The 23,621-nt window shown below is 46.3% G+C and overlaps 3 long non-coding RNA genes across 3 annotated transcripts; all 3 read right to left on the minus strand.

The window, feature by feature from the left end:
- Positions 1-1,937: 1,937 nt before the first annotated feature.
- On the minus strand, positions 1,938-13,042 carry LOC144331707 (uncharacterized). The gene is made up of 3 exons (XR_013399076.1): positions 11,697-13,042; positions 10,554-10,842; positions 1,938-1,968 (listed from the first exon to the last, which is right to left on the minus strand). It is a non-coding gene; the product is annotated as an uncharacterized LOC144331707 (long non-coding RNA).
- On the minus strand, positions 4,809-7,896 carry LOC144331687 (uncharacterized). Its single transcript, XR_013399055.1, has 2 exons — positions 7,505-7,896; positions 4,809-6,679 (listed from the first exon to the last, which is right to left on the minus strand). It is a non-coding gene; the product is annotated as an uncharacterized LOC144331687 (long non-coding RNA).
- On the minus strand, positions 8,034-8,807 carry LOC144331690 (uncharacterized). The gene is made up of 2 exons (XR_013399059.1): positions 8,660-8,807; positions 8,034-8,346 (listed from the first exon to the last, which is right to left on the minus strand). It is a non-coding gene; the product is annotated as an uncharacterized LOC144331690 (long non-coding RNA).
- Positions 13,043-23,621: the final 10,579 nt, after the last annotated feature.

A 23,621-nucleotide genomic window follows, 5' to 3' on the forward strand; every position in this document is an offset into this window, starting at 1 on the left:
ATGTCAGTGCAAACAATGCTGAGGAAATATTAGCAAACTTAATCCTGGAATGTATAAAAATATAATACATTATAAACAAATTGAGTTTATCCTAGAAATGCGTTTTGGTTCATTATTAGGAAATCTATAAATATAATTTATCATATGAATAGATTCGAAGGGAAAAACTATATGATCATCTTAGTAAATGCAGTAAAAGTACTTAGTAAAATCAGTACACTCAGTGTAAAAGCTCTTACTAAGCTAAAAATAATCCTCAACTTAATAAAGATTATCTACAAAATTCCTGCAGAATGAGTATACTCAATGGAAACATTAAAAACATTCCTTTAAAAAAAAATAGAGAAGGCCAGGCACAGTGGTTAACGCCTGTAATCCCAGCACTCTGGGAGGCTGAGGCGGGCGGATTACCTGAGGTCAGGAGTTTGAGACCAGCCTGGCCAACATGGTGAAACCCCGTCGCTACTAAAAACACAAAAAATTAGCCGGACATGGTGGCATGCACCTGTAATCCCAGCTACTCCGGAGGCTGAGGCAGGAGAATCGCTTGAACCCGGGAGGCAGAGGTTGCAGTGAGCCAAGATCGTGCCACTGCACTCCAGCCTGGGCAACAGAGTGAGACTTTGTCTCAAAAAAAAAAAAAGACCAGGCGCGGTGGCTCAAGCCTGTAATCCCAGCACTTTGGGAGGCCGAGACGGGCGGATCATGAGGTCAGGAGATCAAGACCATCCTGACTAACACGGTGAAACCCCGTCTCTACTAAAAAATACAAAAATCTAGCCGGGCAAGGTGGCGGGCGTCTGTAGTCCCAGCTACTCGGGAGGCTGAGGCAGGAGAATGGCATAAACCCAGGAGGCGGAGCTTGCAGTGAGCTGAGATCCGGCCACTGCACTCCAGCCTGGGCGACAGAGCGAGACTCCGTCTCAAATTAAAAAACAAACAAAACAAAACAAAAAAATTAGCTGGGCATGGGGGCGGGCACCTGTAGTCCCAGCTAATCAGGAGGCTGAGGCAGGAGAATTGCTTGAACCCAGGAGATGGAGGTTGCAGTGAGCCGAGACCGTACCACTGCACTCCAGCCTGGGCAAGAGCAAGACTCTGTCTCTAAATAAATAAATACATAAATAAATAAAAGAACATGAAATAATAAAAGAGAATCAAGTAGAAATATTAAGAATGGAAAATATAAACATTGAAATAAAGAATGCAATAGGAGGAGAAAACAGTAAGATGGATAGAGCTGAAGAATGAGCTGGGTAATCAGAATGATGTAATGCCTTGAGACAAGTTACCGTGAACAAAGAAAGAGAAAAAAGAAAGAAGAGAGAGGAGAGGGAATGATAGAATATTTTTATGATGTGGGGACAAGGAAAGGTCGTGTGATAGAGAATAGAGAAGACATAATTGAGTGCAAATCTTTTTTTTTTTTTTTTGACAGGCTCTTGCTCTGTCGCCCAGGCTGGAGTGCAGTGGCATGATCTCGGCTCACTACAACCTCTGCCTCCGGGTTCAAGCAATTCTCCTGTGTCAGCCTCCTGATTAGCTGGGACTACAGGCTACAGGCGCATGCCACTATGCCCAGTTAATTTTTGTATTTTTTTTCTTTTTAGTAGAGACAAGGTATCACCAGGCTGGTCAGGCTGGTCTCAAACTCCAGACCTCAAGTAATGCGCCTGCCTCGGCCTCCCAAAGTGCTGGGATTACAAGCACGAGCCACCGTGCCTGGCCAATGAACAGGCATTTCAGAAGACAGGGCCTAAGAATGGCCAGTAAACACATGACAAAGTGTTCAATCTTATTAGTAGTCAGGCAAATAAAAAATAAAACCATCATGAGATACCATTTTCTACCCACCATATGGGTGAAAATGTTAGATTCTGAGGCTGTAGAGCAAGAGGAACTTTCAAACTCGGCTGGTGGAAAAGAACGGAGACCACTTTTTTTTTTTTTTTGAAATGGAGCCTTACTCTGTCACCCAGGCTGGAGTGCAGTGGTGGGATCTTGGCTCACTGCAACCTCCACCTCCCGCGTTCAAACGATTCTCCTGCCTCAGCCTCCTGAGTAGCTGGGACTACAGGCGCATGCCACCACACCCGGCTAATTTTTGTGTTTTTAGTAGAGACAGGGTTTCATCATGTTGGCCAGGATGGTCTTGATCCTCTTACCTTGTCATCCACCCGCCTTGGCCTCCAAAGTGCCATGATTACAGGCATGAGCCACCGCGCCCGGCCAGAAGATTTATTTACTACAGTTTCATTCTTAGGTATATACCCTGAAGAAACTCTTTATCTGTGTATAAAAATGTCCATGAAAAATTATGAACAAATGTTCATGAATGTTCATTAATAGAATTGTTATTGTGATATTTTCATCTTCAGGAATAATAGAATACTGAACAGTAGAACGAGTTTGAGGTCCATGTATCAGAATGGATAAAATCCAAAATATAATTCTTTATTCATTCGATCAGTATTTATTGAACACCCACTATGTTCCAGGCATTGTTCTAGGGACTTAGTTTCCACAATGAACAAGACAAAAAGAAAAACCTCTGCCTCATGGAGCTTATGCTCTGTGTCAAATTTTTTAAAAAGTAGTTTTGAAATAATATAAATGGTTTGCTATCATTTATGTATTTAAAGCAGTGGTTCTTGAGCTTGTTGGTCTCTGGACATTTTTATACCTTAAAAAATTATTGCCGGGAATGGTGGCTCACACCTGTAATCCCAGCACTTTGGGAGGCTGAGGCAGGTGGATCACGAGGTCAGGAGTTCGAGACCAGGTAGTGAAGATACCCTGTCTCTACTAAAAATACAAAAAATTAGCCAGGTGTGGTGGCGGGCGCCTGTAATCCCAGCTACTCATGAGACTGAGGCAGGAGAATCTCTTGAACCCAGGAGGTGGAGGTTGCAGTGAGCCGAAATCATGCCATTGCACTCCAGTCCGGCAACAGTGTGAGACTGCATCTCAAAAAAAAAGAAAAAAAAAAATTATTGAACAACCCCAAAGAGCTATCAATACTTACCATATTAGAAATTAAGGCTGGCTGCAGTGGTCACACCTCTAATCCCACAATTTTGGGAGGCCGAGGCAGAAGGATTGCTTAAGCCCAGGAATTCGAGACCAGCTTAAGCAATATAGTAAGACTCCCATTTCTACAAAAAAATTTTAAAAACTAAAAAAAAAAAAAATTAGCTGGGCATGGTGTCACACGCCTGTAGTCCCAGCTTCTTGGGAAGCTGAGGTGGAAAGATTGCTTGAACCCAGGGTTTGAGGCTGCTGTGAGCCATGTTTGCGCCGCTGCACTCCAGCCTGGGCAACAAAGCAAGGCCCTGTGTGTTAAAAAAAAATAAAAAATTTAAATTAAAAATTAAATGGAGGTGATGTCCTTGATATAACGATAAAACTTATTAGTTAAATCTCAACCTTGGGAACAGGTCTTTTTTTTTTTTTGAGATGGATCTTGCTCTGTCTCCCAGACTAGAGTGCAGTGGCACGATCTCGACTCACTGCAACCTCTACCTCCTGAGTTCAAGCGATTCTCCTGCCTCAGCCTCCTGAGTAGCTGGGATTACAGGTACATGCCACCATGCCCGGTTAATTTTTTTTTGTTGTTAAAGACAAGAGTCTCACTCTATTGCCCAGGCTGGAGTGCAGTGGCATGATCTCAGCTCACTGAAACCTCTGCCTCCCGGGTTCAAGCAATTCTCCTGCCTCAGCCTCTCGAGTAGCTGGGATTACAGGTGCCCGCCACCATGCCTGGGTAATTTTTGTATTTTTAGTAGAGACGGGGTTTCACCATGTTGGCCAGGCTGGTCTCAAACTCCTGACCTCAGGTGATCTGCCCGCCTTGGCTCCCCAAAGTGCTGGGATTACAGGCGTGTGCCACTCTGCCTGTCCAGGAACAGGACTTTTTTTTTTTTTTTTTTTTTTTTTTGAGACGGAGTCTCGCTCTGTCGCCCAGCCCAGGCTGGAGTGCAGTGGCGCGATCTCGGCTCACTGCAAGCTCCGCCTCCCGGGTTCACGCCATTCTCCTGCCTCAGCCTCCCGAGTAGCTGGGACTACAGGCGCCCGCCACCGCGCCCAGCTGATTTTTTGTATTTTTAGTAGAGACGGGGTTTCACCGTGGTCTCGATCTCCTGACCTTGTGATCCGCCCGCCTTGGCCTCCCAAAGTGCTGGGATTACAGGCGTGAGCCACCGCGCCCGGCCGGAACAGGACTTTTTAACATCTGTGTTACAAAATGGGAAACACACATATGCCTCCTTGGGTGGCATACTGAACGGTTGATGTGAACTTGATTATCCACTGATGCAATTGTTTGATTTTTGAGCTGAACTAGTTGGGTTTTTTCAAAATGTAACGTAATTTTGTTGTTTTGTTTTTGAGACAGGGTCTCACTCTGTTGCCCAGGCTGGAGTGCAGTGGCACAATCACAGCTAACTGTAGCCACAACCTCCCTGGGCTCAAGCGATCCTCCTGCCTCAGCCTCCTGAGTATCTGGGACCACAGGCGCAGTATCTGGGATTACAGGTGTGAACCACTGCGCCCAGCCAAATGTAGCATCGTTTTTATTTGAAAGAACAACTGATAGCCAAACTGTGGTTTTAAAATTTTCTCCATTTTAACTTCTTTTTTTCTTTTTGTTCTTAGAGTCGGGTCTCGTTCTGTCACCCAGGCTGGAGTGCAGTGGTGCTATCACAGCTCACTGCAGCCTCAACATCCTGGCCTCAATCGATCCTCTAGCCTCAGCCACCTGAGTAGCTGGGACCACAGGCATGTGCCACCGTGCCTGGTTAATTTTTAAATTTTTATTTCTTAATTTTTTTGTAGAGGCAGGGTCTGCTATGTTGACCAGACTGGTATCCTGCCCTTAAGTGAGCCTTCCGCCTTGGCCTCCCAATGGATTGGGATTACAGATTACAGTTGTGACCCACTACTCCTGGCTTCAAGGACACTCTTAAGTAAAAGTGTCTTTTTTTTTTTTCTACTTTTAGAGCAGGGAGGTGAAGCACATAATGACCACATATGGAGTTTGTGCCACTGCCTTGTCATAGTACAGAGCCAGAAATTTTACCTATAATTATTTTTCATCATTAGTTTAAATGTCAACTCAGGGAAAAAGACAAATAATATCTTGCTATTATTGTGAGGATAATTTTGACTTTGCGGTTTGCTTGAAAGTATCTCAGGAACCCTAGGAGTCTGCAACCCACACTCTGATAACTGGTGCTTTAACATTTGGTAGAAAGACATTATTTATATATTTTCAGTTATTTTAAATTTGTTGCCTGGCCGGGCGCGGTGGCTCAAGCCTGTAATCCCAGCACGTTGGGAGGCCGAGACGGGTGGATCACGAGGTCAGGAGATCGAGACCACCCTGGCTAACACAGTGAAACCCCGTTTCTACTAAAAAATACAAAAAACTAGCCAGGCGAGGTGGCGGGTGCCTGTAGTCCCAGCTACTCGGGAGGCTGAGGCAGGAGAATGGCGTAAACCTGGGAGGTGGAGCTTGCAGTGAGCTGAGATCCGGCCACTGCACTCCAGCCTCGGTGACAGAGCGAGACTCCGTCTCAAAAAAAAAAAAAAAAAAAAAAAAAAATTTGTTGCCTGGGCCCAGTGGCTCATGCCTGTAATCCCAGCACTTTGGGAGGCAGAGGTGGGTAGATCAGCTGAGGTCAGGAGTTCAAGACCAGCCTGGCCAACATGGTAAAACCCTGTCTCTAATGAAAATACAAAAATTACCCTAGCATGGTGGCATGCACCTGTAATCCCAGCTACTTGGGAGGCTGAGACAGGAGAATGGCTTGAACCTGGGAGGCAGACGTTGTAGTGAGCTGAAATCACACCACTGTTCTCCAGCCTGGGTAACAGGGTGAGACTCCATCTCCAAAAAAAACACAAAAATAAATAAATAAATAAATTTGTTGAAGTTTGTTTTATGAGGCAGGACATGGTCCATTTTCGGTGAATATTGCATATGCACATAAAAACAATGTATATTCTGTTTTGCTTGTGCACTTGAAAGTAACGTGTATTCTACTTACTGTGGAGTATTCTGTAAACGCCCATCAGATCCAGTTGGTAGCTGATGGTGTTCAGTTTTTCTATATTCTTGCTAGTATTTTTTTCTACTTTTTTATCAATTGCTATAAAAGGAGTGTTGTCATCTCATTGTAACTGTGGATTTGTGCATTTTTCCTTTTAATTCTGTCAGTGTTTTGCTTTATATATCTTGAAGCTCTGTTGTTAGCACATACACATTTAGGATTGTTATGTCTTCATGGTGAATTGACCCTTTTGTTGTTAGGTAGTGTCCCTGTTTATGCCTGCTAATTTGACTTGTTCTGAGACCTAGTTTGCCTGATATTAATATAGCCACTCTTTCTTCCTTATTTTTTAGAAGGATTAAAAAATAAAATAAAGTTGGGTGCAGTGGCTCAAGTCTGTAATCCCAGCACTTTGGGAGGCTAAGACGGGCAGATCACGAGGTCAGGAGATCGAGACCATCCTGGCTAACATGGTGAAACCCCGTCTCTACTAAAAAATACAAAAAACTAGCCAGGCGAGGTGGCGGGCGCCTGTAGTCCCAGCTACTCGTGAGGCTGAGTCAGGAGAATGGCGTTAACCTGGGAGGCGGAGCTTGCAGTGAGCTGAGATCCGGCCACTGCACTCCAGCCTGGGCAACAGAGTGAGACTCCGTCTCAAAAAAAAAAAAAAAAAAAAAAATATATATATATATATATATATATATATATATAAAAATGAGCCGGGTGTGGTGGGGCACACATGTAATCCCAGCTACTTGGGAAGGTGAGGTGCGAGAATCACTTGAACCCAGGAAGTGGAGGTTGCAGTGGGCAGAGATCGCAACTACTGCACTCTAGCCTGGGTGACAGAGTGAGACCCGGTCTAAAAATAAATAAATAAAATAAAATAAAATAAGATAAAATAAAATAAAATAGATGAGGTCCTACTGTGTTGTCCAGGCTGGTCTCCAGTTTCTGGGCTCAAGCAATCCTGACTTGGCTTCCCAAAGTGATTGGGTTATAGGCGTGAGCCCATGTCCAGCCACACTCTTAAAAAGAGTGCAACACTTTTTAAAACTAGTAAACACTTTTGTAAAACTAGTGTTTTCACGATATTTCTTTTTCCATCCTTTCACATTTAACCTACCTCCATCATTATATTTAAAGTGAGAATTTTCTCCCCATGTCCAACTTTGACTTTAAAAGTGATATATATATATATATATATATATATATATTTTTTTTTTTTTAATAGACAGCGTCTCACTCTGTTGCCCAGGCTGGTGTGCAATGGCATGATTATAGCTCACTGTAACCTCAGATTCCTGGGCTCAAATACTCCTCTCACCTCAATCTCCTCAGTAGGTAGGACTACAGGTGCACACCACCACACCTGGGTCATTTTTTGTATTTTTTGTATTTTTTTGTAGAAACAGGGCCTTCTATGTTACCTAGGCTGGTTTGGAATTCCTGGCTTCAAATAATCCTTCTGCTTTGGGCTTCCAAAGTGTTGGGATTATAGAGTATTGACCGGGCACGGTGGTTAACACCTGTATTTCACTCAGTGGTTTTAGCATCTCTTGGTAATCCTCGACTGACTCAATTGGAGATTACAAAGGGATGAGTTTCTGCTTTTCCTCTGTGTTTATCAGGAGGGCAGTCATTGGGTGTCTTGTTTTTAATAACAATCTTATTCCGTTTGGGTTGCTATAACAAAATACTATAGAATGGGTGGGTTCTAAGCAACAAAAATGTATTTCTTGCAGGTCTGGAGGCTGGGAAGTCAAAGATCAAGCCCCAGCAGACTCAGCATCTACTAAGGCCCATTTCCTAATTCCCACCTGGTGCCTTCCCACTGTATCCTCACACGGTAGAAGGGAGCAAGGCAGCTCTCCCTGGGGCACTAATTACATACACAAGGGCCTCCCAAAGGCTCCACCTTCCAAAGGCAAAACTGTCAGAGGTGTGCGAACCAGAGCAACTGCATCTTGAGTGGGGGCTGGGTAAAATGAGGCTGGCACCTACTGGGCTGCATTCCCAGATGATTAAGGCATTCTAAGTCATAGGATTAGATAGGAGGATGGCACAAGATACAGGTCATAAAGAACTTGCTGATAAAACAGGCTGCAGTAAAGAAGCCGGCTAAATCCCACCAAAACCAAGATGGCAAGTAACCCCTGGTGGTCCTCACTGCTATACTCCCACCAACGCAGTGAAAGTTTACAAATGCCATGGCAACGACAGGAAGTTACCCTATATGGTATTTAAAAAGGGGAGGCATGGCCAGGCATGGTGATTCACGCCTGTAATTCCAGCACTTTGGGAGGCCGAGGCGGGCAGATTACCTGAGGTCAGGAGTTTGAGGCCAGCCTGGCCAAAATGGTGAAACTCTGTCTCTAGTAAGAATACAAAATTAGACTGGTGTGGTGGCACACGCCTGTAATCTCAGCTACTTGGGAGGCTGAGGCAGAAGAATTGCTTGAACCAGGGAGGCGGATGTTGCAGTGAGCCAAGATCGCACCATTGTACTCCAGCCCGGGTGACAAGAGTGAAACTGTCTCAAAAAAAAAAAAAAAAAAAAAAAAAAAAAACAGGCTGGGCTCAGTGCCTCACGCCTGTAATCTTAGCACTTTGGGAGGCGGGTGGATCACCTGAGGTCAGGGGTTCAAGATCAGTTTGGCCAACATGGCAAAAACCTGTCTCTACTAAAAATACAAAAATTGGCCAGGCTTGGTGGCTCATGCCTGTATTCCCAGCACTTTGGGAGGCTGAGGCAGGCGGATCACTTGAGGTCGGGAGTTTGAGACCAGCCTGGCCAACATGGAGAAACCTCATCTGTGCTAAAAATACAAAAATTAGCCAGGCTTGGTGGCGCATGCTTGTAATCCCAGCTACTCAGGAGGCTGAGGCAGGAGAATAGCTTGAACCCAGGAGGTGGAGGTTGCGGTGAGCTGAGATCGCACCACTGCACTCCAGCCTGAGGAAAAAGAGTGAAATTCTGTCTCGAAAAGAACAAATAAATAAAAATATAGGCCGGGCGCGGTGGCTCAAGCCTGTAATCCCAGCACTTTGGGAGGCCGAGACGGGCGGATCACGAGGTCGGGAGATCGAGACCATCCTGGCTAACACGGTGAAACCCCGTCTCTACTAAAAAATAAAAAAAACTAGCCGGGCGAGGCGGCGGGCGCCTGTAGTCCCAGCTACTCGGGAGGCTGAGGCAGGAGAATGGCGTAAACCCGGGAGGCGGAGCTTGCAGTGAGCTGAGATCCGGCCACTGCACTCCAGCCTGGGCGGCAGAGCGAGACTCCGTCTCAAAAAAAAAAAAAAAAAACAAAAAAAACAAAAATTAGCTGGGCATGGCGGCAGGTGCCTATAATCCCAGTTACTTGGGAGGCTGAGGCAGGAGAATCGCTTGAACCCGGAGGGTGGAGATCGCAGTGAGCCGAGATTGTGCCATTTCACTCCAGCCTGGGTGAAAGAGCAAAACTGCATCTTAAATAAATAAATAAATAAAAGGTAAAAAATAAAAAATTTTAAAAAGGGAGGTATGAATAATCTACCCCTTGTTTAGCATGTAATCAAGAAATAACCATAAAAATGGGCAATCAGCAGCCCTTGGGGCTGCTCTGTCTATGGTGTAGCTATTCTTTTATTCCTCTACTTTCTTAATAAACTTGCTTTCACCTTACTCTGTGGACTCACCCTGAATTCTTTCTTGCACAAGATCCAAGAACCGTCTCTTGGGGCCTGGATCTGGACTGGACCCCTTTCCCGTAACAATACTACTGAGGCAGAAATTTAAAAACAAATATGCATTCATTCACTCTAAGAAAAGTAACAGGCAAAGCAAGGGTTAAAAGGAAAATAACACGTTTTCCTCTGCCTAGGAAAGGAAAGAACAGCAAGCGCACTTCAAGGACAGTTATATGATAACACTGTTTGAGAAGCCAAGGCCAGAGGAGTGTGCTCCAGACACCTCCTCTCCAGAGTAAGGTTGAAGGAAAAAAAAGAGAGAAAGACAAATTTTTTTTACTGTTACTCCTTTCCCTGGTTTCTTAAGCATGATTATGTTTTACAAATGTCTGTATTTAGCCAGTTCATGTTTTTCTTTCAATGCAGCTACAAGGCCACCTGCTATGCAAGGCCACAAGTTATGCTATGCTATAGATTATGTGACCTATCGTATGATTAGCTGCTTTTGCTTTACTTTTGTAAGCCAGCTTGTAAAAACCCTGCTGCGTCTTTGATCTAGGCTCTGCTTTTTGGATGTGAGCCCACTGAGCTGGTGCGTACCTAAAATAAACAATCCTCCTGTACTTTCATACTGGTCTGGGCAGATCCCCTGAGGTCAGGAGTTCAAGACCAGCCTGGCCAACATGGCGAAACCCCGTCTCTACTAAAGAATTACAAAAATTAGCCAGGCGTGGTGGCGTGCGCCTGTAATCCCAGCTACTCAGGAGGCTGAGGCTGGAGAATCTCTTGAACCCGAGAGGCAGAGGTTTCAGTGAGCTGAGATCGCGCCACTGCACTCCATCCTGGGAGACCGAGCAAGACTCGGGCTCAAAAAAAGAAAAAAGAAAGAAAAAGAAACACAGCTCATCAGAATTCTAAAAGGTAAGTACGTGGAAGGAGTCTCAGGCCATCCATTAAAGAGATTCTCATCCAGCCCCTTCACTTTCCAGAAGGGACTCAGGCCCAGAGATAGGAAAGGACTCACTCAAAGTCTCCCAATGTGAGTTGTTAATGTCCCAGAAGAGCTATTTGGTTCGCAATTACTTGGACATTAAGTTTAAACGATTTGCCCAAACTCTCCCTAGCTGCATGGTGCTTTTTTTTTTTTTTTTTTTTTGAGGCGGAGTTTCGCTCTGTCTCCCAGGCTGGAGTGCAGTGGCCGGATCTCAGCTCACTGCAAGCTCCGCCTCCCGGGTTTACGCCATTCTCCTGCCTCAGCCTCCCGAGTAGCTGGGACTACAGGCGCCCGCCACCTCGCCCGGCTAGTTTTTTTTGTATTTTTTAGTAGAGACGGGGTTTCACCATGTTAGCCAGGATGGTCTCGATCTCCTGACCTCGTGATCCGCCCGTCTCGGCCTCCCAAAGTGCTGGGATTACAGGCTTGAGCCACCGCGCCCGGCCGCTGCATGGTGCTTAACCGGGCGTGCCCATCTGAGTTACCTGGGAATCTTTTATAGAACGCCTGTGCTTCCTCTTCCCCCAGCTTCTGACTCAGCAGGCTCTGGGGTGGTATCTATATTTTGAAAAAGCCCAGATGATTTCTTTGTTTTGGATTTTCTTTGAAGTTCACTTTTATTTTTATTTTTAAATATTTCGCTAGTAAGTAACAATGTTGGCTAGGCACATTGACTCGCACCCGTAATGTCAGCACTATGGGTGGCTGAGGTGGGAGGACTGCTTGAACCCAGGAATTTGAGACCAACCTGGACAACATAGGGGGACCCCATCTCTACAAAAAATTTAAAAATGGCCGGGCGCAGTGGCTCACGCTTGTAATCCCAACACTTTGGAAGGCTGAGGCGGGCGAATCACAAGGTTAGAAGTTCGAGACCAGCCTGGCCAACACAGTGAAACCCCGTCTCTACTAAAAATACAAAAAATTAGCTGGGCGTAGTGGCAGGCGCCTGTAACCCCAGCTACTTGGGAGGCTGAGGCAGGAGAATCGCTTGAATCCAGGAGGCAGAGATTGCAGAGAGCCAAGATCGTGCCACTGTACTCCAGCCTGGGCGACAGAGTGAGATTCTGTCTCAAAAAAAAAAAAAAAAAAAAAAAATTAGCCAGGCGCGATGGTCTGTGCCTGTAGTCTCAGCTGCTCGAGAAGCTGTGGTGGGAGGATCACCTCAGCCTGGGAAGTAGAGGCTGCAGTGAGCTGTGATTGCACTGTCCTCAGAAACAGGCTGGGTCTGGCTGCGTTTTCTCGGGCCCAGTAACAGGAAGCAGACAAACTAGGAAAGAAGGGAATTTCTTGCTGTAACTGGATACAGGGAGAAGGTGGGAGATAATGCCACCAGAACAACTCAAAGTGTTACAATTTTCTTAGTGTTTATGTAGGCTGGGGTTATGTGCCTAACTGCAGTATAGCACTGGCGGAAGTCTACAGGTAACTAATTTTGTTTCAACTAGGTCAGAGACAGAGAAACATTTTTTAAGTCCAATTAAGCTGTGAGGGCCCAAGTATCTTCAAGGCCTATCTACTGTGGTACCAGAGTGATTCCTTCTTTGTTATCTGTTTTACGGCTTGGTCTGGAGAGCTGCCTTAGGCTCTCCGGTGAATCCATTCAAACAGCTGCTTCTGTTACCCTGACTCACCCCAGATTTAGTTGACCTAAGTCAGGTCCTGGCACTAGGAATGTAAGGCTGTCTATTATTTTGACGTGCTCCAGGTTAGGGAGAAGCCCCTGCAAGGTTCCTATTGATCATATGTTTCATTTCTAGCTTTGATATTTGGGCACCGATTTCCCTAGGTTTAACTATTTGCTCAATGTTAAAGCAGCACTGTGGAAATTTGTCTGGGTAACTGGAGTGCTATGCAGGCTTCTCTGTGTGAGTATCAGGGAGGTTTGGCCTGCCACAGCACCACTGCACTTCAGCCTGGGCAATAGAGTGAGATCCATCTCAACCCTTTTAGGGCTGGGACAGACTACAAGAACAAAACGCAGTTGAATACAAGACAAGCAGGTTTATGGTAGGGTGTGGTGGCTCACGCCTGTAATCCCAGAACCTGGGGAGGCCCAGGTGGGCAGATCACCTGAGGTCAGGAGTTGAGACCAGCCTGACCAACATGGTGAAACCCCATCTCTACTAAAAATACAAAAATTAGTTGGGTGTGGTAGTGTGTGCCTGTAATCCCACCTACTAGGGAGGTTGAGGCAGGAGAATCGCTTGAACCCGGGAGACGGAGGTCACAGTGAGCCAAGACTGTGCCATTGCACTCTAGCTTGGGTGACAAGAGCAAAACTCCATCTCAAAAAATAAATAAAATAAAATAAAATAAAATAAAATAATTGGTTTAGTATTTAAGTATGGGATAACAAAAATTAAAAAAAAAAAAAAAAAAAAAAAACCTTGGTTGCAGTGGCACCAAGAAAAGGCAGTTTTCCAATAGACAGAAAATACCTGAAGCTGGTAACTAGCAGCTTCCCGATAAGATCTCAGGAGTTGGGGCTGGGCATGGTGGATCACGCCTGTAATCCTAGCAATTTGGGAGGCCAAGGCCGGAGGATCAGGAGGTCAGGAGTTCAAGACCAGCCCGGACAACCTGGTGAAACCCCGTCTCTACTAAAAATACAGAAATTAGCCAGGTGTGGTGGCGGGCTCCTGTAATCCCAGCTACTAGGGAGGCTGAGAATCGCTTGAACCCAGGAGGCAGAGGTTGCAGTGAGCTGAGATCATGCCACTGGACTCCAGCCGGGGTGACAGAGCGAGATTCCATCTCACAAAAAAGCAAAACAAAACAAAACAAAAACACAATCACAACAACAACAAAAAAACGGAGTTGGGTAGTTGGGTGAGTGGGCTCAGGCGTACGCACTAAAAGGCAAAATTTTGAGACAGAGTTTCGCTCTTGTTGCCCAGGCTGGAGTGCAGTGGCGCGATCTCGGCTCACTGCAACCTCCGCCTCCCGGGTTCAAGCGATTCTCCCGCTTCAGCCTCCCGAATAGCTGGGATTACAGACACCCGCCATCACGCCTGGCTAGTACATATATATATATTTATATTTATATAAATTTATATAAAAATAATATATATATATATTTTGTAGTTTTAGTAGAGACAGGCTTCCTCCATGTTGGCCAGGCTGGTCTCGAACTCCTAACCTCGTGATCCACCCACCTTGGCCTCCCAAAGTGTTGGGATTACAGGCGTGAGCCCCTGTGCCCGGCCCATAAATTTTTTTTTTTTTTTTTTTTTTTTTTTTTTAGAGACAGGGTTTTTATGAAGTTTTTTTTTTAGAGGCAAAGTCTCGAGCTCCTAGCCTCAAGCAATCCTCCTGCCTCCACCTCCCAAAGCACTGGGATTACAGGTATGATCCACCGCGCCCGGCCCCAGCTAATAGAACGGAATTGAATTGTAGTGTACACCCAGCTGGTGTCTGCAGAGGACCGGAGAATCGCTTGATGTAGGAAGAATGCCCCCACTAGCTCCCCCATCTGGTGTAAGAAGTGAAGTGGCCAGAGGTATTTGTGCAGCACAGCGATGGGGGGGAGGGGGGGAAACGCCAGTATTTTCCTTTAGCTAATGTAGGGAAAGAAACACCTTTTTTTCCTAAACAGCTATGTCTCTAATTTTTAAATAAATGGGATCATAGCATTTGTATTGTTCCCTAACTTGCTTTTTTAAGTTAATGATGTGTCTTGAATATCTTTTCATGGGCGGGCACCGTGGCTCACGTCTGTAATCCCAGCACTTTGGGAGGCTGAGGCTCTGTCTCAAAAAAAAGGAAAACCTTTAGGCTGTACTTAACATATGTAAGGAGGACTGTGCACACACCCTGTGGATTAAGTGTGTATTGCAGGGGACAAGGGAATGCTCTCCCTTCCCCATATGAAGTTTCCCTGAAGAATTAACTCACAGAAAGCAGATCATGCCGGGTACGGTGGCTCACACTTGTAATCCCAGAACTTTGGGAGGCCAACAGGGAGGATCCTTTTAGGCCAGGGGTTCAAAACCAGCCTGGGCAACAGAGGGAGACCTTGCTCTACCAAAAAAAAAATTTTTTTTTTAATTAGCTGGGCATGGTGGTGGGCACCGTGGTCTCAGCTACTCAGAAGGCTGAGGTGGGAGGATTGCTTAAGCCCAGGAGTTCGTGGTTACAATGAACCATGATAGCGCCACTGCACTCCAGCCTGAGTGACAGAGCAACATGCTGTCTCAAAGAAACCAAAAAAGGCAGATTAATTGGACAAAAGGCATACACATCTTCTTGATGTGTACATGGGAGAACCACGGAGTGATTTCTACCTTGCCCAACAGGGTTCAGAAGCTTGTTACCATCCTGGCAAAACAGGCTATGGAAGTGGGGAGAACGGGAATTCTACTGAGCCTCTCAATAAAGGATTACCAGGGAGAATGAATGGATTGGTGAACAGAAATTAACTTTCATCCCCTGTGCAACTGGCTGGGGCTGGTGTCTCTGGTGGTAAAATAATTTACCAAGACAGACGTAGGTAAAGAAAGGCAGGGATGGGCCAGGCACGGTGGTTCACGCCTGTAATCCATGCACTTTGGGAGGCTTAGGCGGGTGTATCACTTGAGGTCAGGAGTTGAGACCAGCCCGGCCAACATGGTGAAACCCGGTCTCTACTAAAATACAAAAAAAATTTACCTGGGCGTGGTGATGGGTGCCTGTAATCCCAGCTACTTGGAAGGCTGAGGCAGGAGAATCGCTTGAACCCGGGAGGCAGAGGTTGCAGTGAGCGGAGATTGCACCACTGTAGCCTGGGCAACAGAGTGAGACTCTGCCTCAAAATAAAATAAAAATTAAAAGTTTAAGAAGCACTGTTTTAGGGGATTTTGAAGATTGACTGAGATAGTGAATATTATAACTATATAGTGAATATATTCATTATGTAATTATACAATGAATATAACAGAATCTGGCCTGTAATGGGACCTCTTTCTATATTTGTTGAATGAATGCACGAGTAACCCCTTGATTTAAATGTGTTTGTTTACACTTTACACCAGAGGAAAGAAAGTCTCAGATGGGCCAGGCGCGGTGGCTCACGCCTGTGATTCCACCACTTTGGGAGGCTGAGGCAGGTGGATTACTTGAGGTCAGAAGTTCGAGACCAGCCTGGCCAATATGGTGAAACTCCATCTCTACTAAAAATACAAAAAAATTAGCCAGCAATGTTGGCGGGTGGGCGCCTGTAGTCCCGGCTACTCGGGAGGCTGAGGCAGAATAGCTTGAACCCAGGAGGCAAAGGTTGCAGTGCACCGAGATCACGCCACTGCACTCCAGCTTGGGCGACAGAGCGAGACTTCATCAAAAGCAACAGCAGCAAAAGCCAAAATTGACAAATGGGATCTAATTAAACTAAAGAGCTTCTGCACAGCAAAAGAAACTACCATCAGAGTGAACAGGCAACCTACAGAATGGGAGAAAATTTTTGCAATCTACTCATCTGACAAAGGGCTAATATCCAGAACCTACAAAGAACTCAAACAAATTTACAAGAAAAAAACAAACAACCCCATCAAAAAGTGGGCAAAGGATATGAACAGACATTTCTCAAAAGAAGACATTCATACAGCCAACAGACACATGAAAAAATGCTCATCATCACTGGCCATCAGAGAAATGCAAATCAAAACCACAATGAGATACCATCTCACACCAGTTAGAATGGCGATCATTAAAAAGTCAGGAAACAACAGGTGCTGGAGAGGATGTGGAGAAATAGGAACACTTTTACACTGTTGGTGGGATTGTAAACTAGTTCAACCATTATGGAAAACAGTATGGCGATTCCTCAAGGATCTAGAACTAGATGTACCATATGACCCAGCCATCCCATTACTGGGTATATACCCAAAGGATTATAAATTATGCTGCTATAAAGACACATGCAGGGCCGGGCGCGGTGGCTCAAGCCTGTAATCCCAGCACTTTGGGAGGCCGAGACGGGCGGATCACGAGGTCAGGAGATCGAGACCATCCTGGCTAACACGGTGAAACCCCCGTCTCTATTAAGAAATACAAAAAACTAGCCGGGCGAGGCGGCGGGCGCCTGTAGTCCCAGCTACTCGGGAGGCTGAGGCTGGAGAATGGCGTGAACCCGGGAGGCGGAGCTTGCAGTGAGCTGAGATCCAGCCACTGCACTCCAGCCTGGGTGACAGAGCGAGACTCCGTCTCAAAAAAAAAAAAAAAAAAGACACATGCACACGTATGTTTATTGCGGCACTATTCACAATAGCAAAGACTTGGAATCAACCCAAATGTCCATCAGTGACAGAGTGGATTAAGAAAATGTGGCACATATACACCATGGAATACTATGCAGCCATAAAAAAGGATGAGTTTGTGTCCTTTGTAGGGACATGGATGCAGCTGGAAACCATCATTCTTAGCAAACTATCACAAGAACAGAAAACCAAACACCGCATGTTCTCACTCATAGGTGGGAACTGAACAATGAGATCACTTGGACTCAGGAAGGGGAACATCACACACCGGGGCCTATCATGGGGAGGGGGGAGGGGGGAGGGGGGAGGGATTGCATTGGGAGTTATACCTGATGTAAATGATGAGTTGATGGGTGCAGCACACCAACAAGGCACAAGTATACATATGTAACAAACCTGCACGTTATGCACATGTACCCTACAACTTAAAGTATAATAATAATAAATAAATTTATAATAAATAAATAAATAAATAAATAAATAAATAAAATAAATACATGCCAAAAAAAAAAAAAAAAGACCGGGCGCAGTGGCTCACGCCTGTAATTCCAGCACTTTGGGAGGCCAAGGTGGGCGGATCACAAGGTCAGGAGATTGAGACGATCCTGGCTAACATGGTGAAACCCCATTTCTACTAAAAATACAAATAAAAAATAGCCAGGCGTGGTGGCGGGCGCCTGTAGTCCCAGCTACTCGGGAGGCTGAGGCAGGAGAATGGTGTGAACCCGGGAGGCGGAGCTTGCAGTGAGTCAAGATCACTCCACTGCACTCCAACCTGGGAGACAGAACCAGACTCCATCTCAAAAAAAAAAAAAAAAAAAAAAAGAAAGAAAGACTCAGATGGATATTAGGTGCACTGGTCAAACTAGTAAAATCCTGGGGGCATAGGGCATGGTGTTTGGGGAGAGTAAAAAAAGGAGGTTCCTTCCCAGAGACTTTAGGGCCAGGACAAAAAACTGTACCATTAAATATTCTGGCAGAAAAGGCTGTGCCCCATCTAAATAGAGATGCAGTTTAGAAAGACCAAGGGGGTGCCAAGCCTGGGGTCTCACTGACAATATTTATGCATCCAAAAGACCAACATAGCCGGGCGCGGTGGCTCACCCCTGTAATCCCAGCACTTTGGGAGGCTGAGGCGGGTGGATTATCTGAGGTGAGGAGTTCAAGACCAGCCTGGCCAACATGGTGAAATCCTGTCTCTACTAAAAATACAAAAACTAGCTGGGCGTGGTGTCACATGCCTGTAATCCCAGCTACTCAGGAAGCTGAGGCAGGAGAGTCGCTTGAGCAGAGATCCCGCCACTGCACTCCAGCCTGGGCAACAGAGTGAGACTCCATCTAAAACACAAACAAACAAAGATCAACATAATCACTCTTGCATTCATCCACGAAGACTTATGCAGCCCTGCTATGTGCTTGGTGCCGGGCAAAAGAAAAAGAGAGGTGACCCCATCTCTAGAGAAGCTGACAATGACAATTTAAAATCTATAGTGGGAGGGCCTGGCATGGTGGCTCACACCTGTAATCCCAGCACTTTGGGAGGCCAAGGTGGACAGATCATTTGAAGTCAGGAGTTTGAGACCAGCCTGGCCAATGTGGTGAAACCCTGTCTGTACAAAAAATACAAAAATTAGCCAGGCGTGGTGGTGGACACCTGTAATCCTAGCTACTCGGGAGGTTGAGGCAGGAGAATCGCTTGAACCCCAGAGGCAGAGGTTGCAGTGAGCTGAGATCACACCACTGAGCTACAGCCTGGATGACAGAGCGAGACTTTGTCTCAAAAAAAAAAAAAAATAAAAATAAATAAATAAATAAATAAATAAATAAAATCTACAGCGGGAGAGAAGTGCTCTGAGAACAAACTGAGATAGCTAAGGATTGATGAGGGGAGGGATAAAGGTTTAGGAGATCACGTGCCTGGGAAAGCCTCCTGAAGAATCACATAGAAGATGAAATCTGAAGAGCACAATTTAGGGAAAAGTGGAAGACTTGAGATAGGCAAAAGAGATTACTGGCTAACCTTTCAATGACATGCTGGAACCCTCAGGGATTATCTAGTTCTGTGTTGCTTAAAGGCTCTTCTTGACTGGGTACGGTGGCTCATGCCTGCAATCCCAGTACTTTGAGAGGCTGAGGCAGAAGGATCACTTGAGACCAGGGGTTCAAGACCAGCCTGGGCAAGACAGCGAGATCCTGTCTCTTGGACATTGCAGATAACGGATAGCCTTGCAAAGAAACCATATCTCTGCATCTCTGCCCATGCAAATACTTTCTGTCCAGTAGGAAGATATCGTCCTGGCTGTGGAAAAACCAATTGTACAGCCATGTGTAAATTAATTGCAGTATTTCTTCTTCTTCTTCCTCCTCCTCATCCTCCTCCTCCTCTTATTCTTCTTCTTCCTTCTCCTCCTCCTCCTTCTTCCTCCTCCTCCTCCTCTTCTTCTTCTCCTTCTCCTTCTTTTTGAGACAAAGTTCTGCTCTTGTTGCCCAGGCTGGAGTGTAATGGTGCGATCTCAGCTCACTGCAACCTCTGCTTCAATAATTGTCCTGCCTCGCCTCCCGAGTAGCTGGGATTACAGGCATGTGCCACCACGCCCAGGTAATTTTGTGTTTTTAGTAGAGATGGGGTTTTTCCATATTGGTCAGGCTGGTCTCAAACTCCTAGCCTCAAGGGATCTGTCCAGCCTCCCAAAGTGCTGGGATGACAGGTGTGAGCCACTGCGCCCGGCCCGAGATGGTGAATTTAATTGATAAATGTGTGTGTTCTGACTCTTCCATTGACTCACCATTTCTCTCTCTTTTCCTCTTGAGGGCAGCCCTATTCTCTGAGACACAACAGTACTGAAATTAGGCCAGCTGACAACTGCTCAATGGCCTCTAAGTGTTCAAGTGAAAGGAAGAGTCCTGTCTCTCAGTTTCAATCAAAAGCTAACAATGATTAAGCATAGCGAGGAAGGCATGCCAACAGCCGAGACAGGCTGGATTTAGGCCAGTTAATAACCCTACAATGGCCTCTCAGTGTTCAAGCGAAAGAAGTGTCACATGTCTCTTGCTTTAAATCAAAAGCTGGAAATGATTAGGCTTAATGAGGAAGACATGTCAAAAACTGAGATAGGCCGAAAGCTAGGCCTCTTGCACTAAGCAGTCAGTAAAATTGTGAATGCAAAGGAAAAGCTTTTGAAGGAAATTAAAAGTGCCACTCCAATGAGTACATGAGAGATGAGAAAGTGAAACTGGCTTATTGCTGATACGGAGAAAGTTTGAGTGGTCTGGATAGAAGATCAAACCAGCCACAACATTCCCTTAAACCAAAGACTAGACCGAGCATGGTGGCTCACACCCCTAATCTCAGCACTTTGGGAGGCTAAGGCAGGAGGATCACCTGAGGTCAGGAGTTCAAGACCAGCCTGGCCAACAGGCTGGAGTGCAGCGGTGAGATCTCAGCTCACTGCAACCTCCACCTCCTGGGTTCAAGCAATTCTCTGCCTCAGCCTCCAGAGTAACTGGGATTACAGGTACCCGTCACCACGCCCGGTTAATTTTTGTGTTTTTAGTAGAGACCGGGTTTCACCATGTTGGTCAGGCTAGTCTTGAACTCCTGACCTCATGATCCACACGCCTTGGCCTCCCAAAGTGTTGGGATTATAGGCGTGAGCCACCGTGCCCGGCCATGTCCTTACTTTTACCTTGGTGAATTGCATATGTTTTGGTATGTAGCCTTACATCTGTACTTGGAAGGAGAAAGGATATAGTTAACCCCATAAATGAATCCATCCCTACACATAGAAATCAAACTCTTCCTTCTAAAATAACACCACATGCCCAGTATCCCAAGTGGACATCCTGACTGCCATACTCGCTGCTTCCTGTCCCACCCAACTTGATTCATAAAAATAGTCTCCAGAGTCTGTCCAGTCTCAACATCTGATTCATTCCCTTTTCTTTCTCTCCCTCCCCTCCCCTCCTGTCACCTTCCCTTCCTTCTTTCTTTTTTTTGAGACAGAGTTTTGCTCTTGTTGCCCAGGCTGGAGTGCAATGCTGTGATCTCGGCTCACTGCGAGCTCTGCCTCCCAGGTTCGAGCGATTCTCCTGCCTTACCCTCCCTAGTAACTGGGATTACAGGCATGCGCCACCATGCCTGGCTAATTTTGTATTTTTAGTAGAGATGGGTTTCTCCATGTTGGTCAGGCTGGTCTCGAACTCCCGACCTCAGGTGATCTGCCTGCCTCGGCCTCCCAAAGTTCTGGGATTATAGGCGTGAGCCACTGCGCCCGGTCTTTCTCTCTCTCTTTTTCTCTCTCTCTTTCTGTCCTTCCCTCCCTCCCTCCCTTTCCTCCTTTCCCTCCCTCCCTTCCTTCCTTCCGTCCTTTTCCTTCCTTCCTCCCTTCCTCCCTCCCTCCCCTCCCTTCTCTTCTCTCTCTGTCTTCCTCTTCTTCCTTCTTCTTCTTCTACTTTCTTCTTCTTCCCTCCCTTTTTTTTTTTTTTTTTTTTTTGAGACGGAGTCTTGCTCTGTCACCCAGGCTGGAGTGCAGTGGCCAGATCTCAGCTCACTGCAAGCTCCGCCTCCCGGGTTTACGCCATTCTCCTGCCTCAGCCTCCCGAGTAGCTGGGACTACAGGCGCCTGCCACCTCGCCCGGCTGGTTTTTTTGTATTTTTTAGTAGAGATGGGGTTTCACCGTGTTAGCCGGGATGGTCTCTCGATCTCCTGACCTCGTGATCCACCCGTCTCGGCCTCCCAAAGTGCTGGGATTACAGGCTTGAGCCACCGCGCCCGGCCTTTTTTTTTTTTTTTTTTTGAGACAGAGTCTTGCTCTGTTGCCCAGGCTGGAGTGCAGTGGTGTGATCTTGGGTCACTGCAACCTCCATCTCCCAGGTTCAAGTGATTCTTGAGCCTCAGCCTCCCAAATAGCTGTGATTATATGCCTGCACCACCATGCCTGGCTAATTTTTGTATTTTTAGTAGAGACAGGGTTTCTCCATGTTGGCCAGGTTGGTCTGGAACTCCTGGGCTCTGTGATCTGCCCACCTCAGCCTCCCAAAGTGCTGGGATTACAGGCATGAGCCACCATGCCTGGTCACTCACCCCTTTCTTCTGTATATTCACCTTCGGTGCCCTTTGCCAGCTGCCTATCTTGGTGGCTTACACAGAACAGTGAAAACTCCTTCCATCCTCTCCTAATCTAGCCAGCTCCTTAAATTCACTCTTCTAAAATACACAGGTGCTGACCTGGCATGGTGGCTCACGCTTGTAATCCTAGCACTTTGGGAGGCTGAGGCAGGAGGATCATTTGAGCCCAGGAGTTGGAGACCAGCCTGGACAACATAGCAAGAGCCTGTCTCATTATAAAAATAAAAATAAGTGCACAGGTTTTCACAGGCTTTCAATGCATTCCACTGGCCTCAGGATGATGTTTTCCAGCTGGAGACTTTAGGTCTGAACCCTACGTATCTTCCTAAACTGGCCTCCTGCCACTGTCTTCTAGTCTGGCTGTGCCAAATCACAGCTAGTCCTGCAGGCCACTGTCTTTTATCCTCTCTGCCTTTGCACACATTGTTCCTACTGCCTGGAGAGCTGCCCTTTTTGCTTGACAAATAAAAATCCTTTGAGGCCGAGTTCAAATGACATCTCTTTGGTAGAGGCTTCCCCGATGACCCTCCCCATAAATTGGGGAATTCATCAGTCCTTTTTGCACAGGCCTCTGTTTCATAGCTATGATGTAGGTAGACTGATCTCTTCCAGGGCAGGGGCCCCAACCCCACCTCTGTTTTATTGCACGTTGCAGAGCCCTGTATGGGGCTAGGCAAAGTAAGCTCAGTACATATTTGTTGAATGAATGAACGAATTCCTCATTTGACAGATAAGGAAACTGAGGCCTAACCCAGTGTTGTGATGAATCCCTACTTTTTTTTTTTTTTTTTTTTTTTGAGACAGAGTCTCACTCTGTCGCCCAGGCTGGAGTGCAGTGGCCGGATCTCAGCTCACTGCAAGCTCCGCCTCCCGGGTTCACGCCATTCTCCTGCCTCAGCCTCCCGAGTAGCTGGGACTACAGGCGCCCGCCACCTCGCCCGGCTAGTTTTTTGTATTTTTTAGTAGAGACGGGGTTTCACCGTGTTAGCCAGGATGGTCTCGATCTCCTGACCTCGTGATCCGCCCGTCTCGGCCTCCCAAAGTGCTGGGATTACAGGCTTGAGCCACCGCGCCCGGCCTTTTTTTTTTTTTTTTTTTAAATGAGACGGAGTTTCACTCTTGTTGCCAAGGCTGGAGTGCAATGACGTAATCTTGGCTCACTGCAACCTCCGCCTCCTGGGTTCAAGCAATTCTCCTGGTTCAGCAATTCAGCTGGTTACAAACAGCATGCAGTTACAAACAGCATGCAGTTTATACAGCATTTTCACTTAACACCTTCCCCTTACCTCTATCTGGTAGCCTTCATTTAACCCGGAACTCAGGGCCTCAATCCCTTGTACAGTCTGTATTCCACACGACTGGCTGGGGGCTCAGGTGTTCCTCACAGACAAGGAACCAGTCTTCTGGTTGGCCACTCCCAGATTCCCTAGCTTGGAACACACATTCAGATGCATCTGCCATACAAGGTCATTCTAAGGGTATGCTTAAGTTATTGCTATTAGGTGCGTTTACCCTACACCTAGTGAGCTACTTGTACGCTGGC

This window comes from Macaca mulatta, chromosome 10 (assembly GCF_049350105.2).
Source record: "Macaca mulatta isolate MMU2019108-1 chromosome 10, T2T-MMU8v2.0, whole genome shotgun sequence".
Classification (NCBI taxonomy): domain Eukaryota; kingdom Metazoa; phylum Chordata; class Mammalia; order Primates; family Cercopithecidae; genus Macaca; species Macaca mulatta.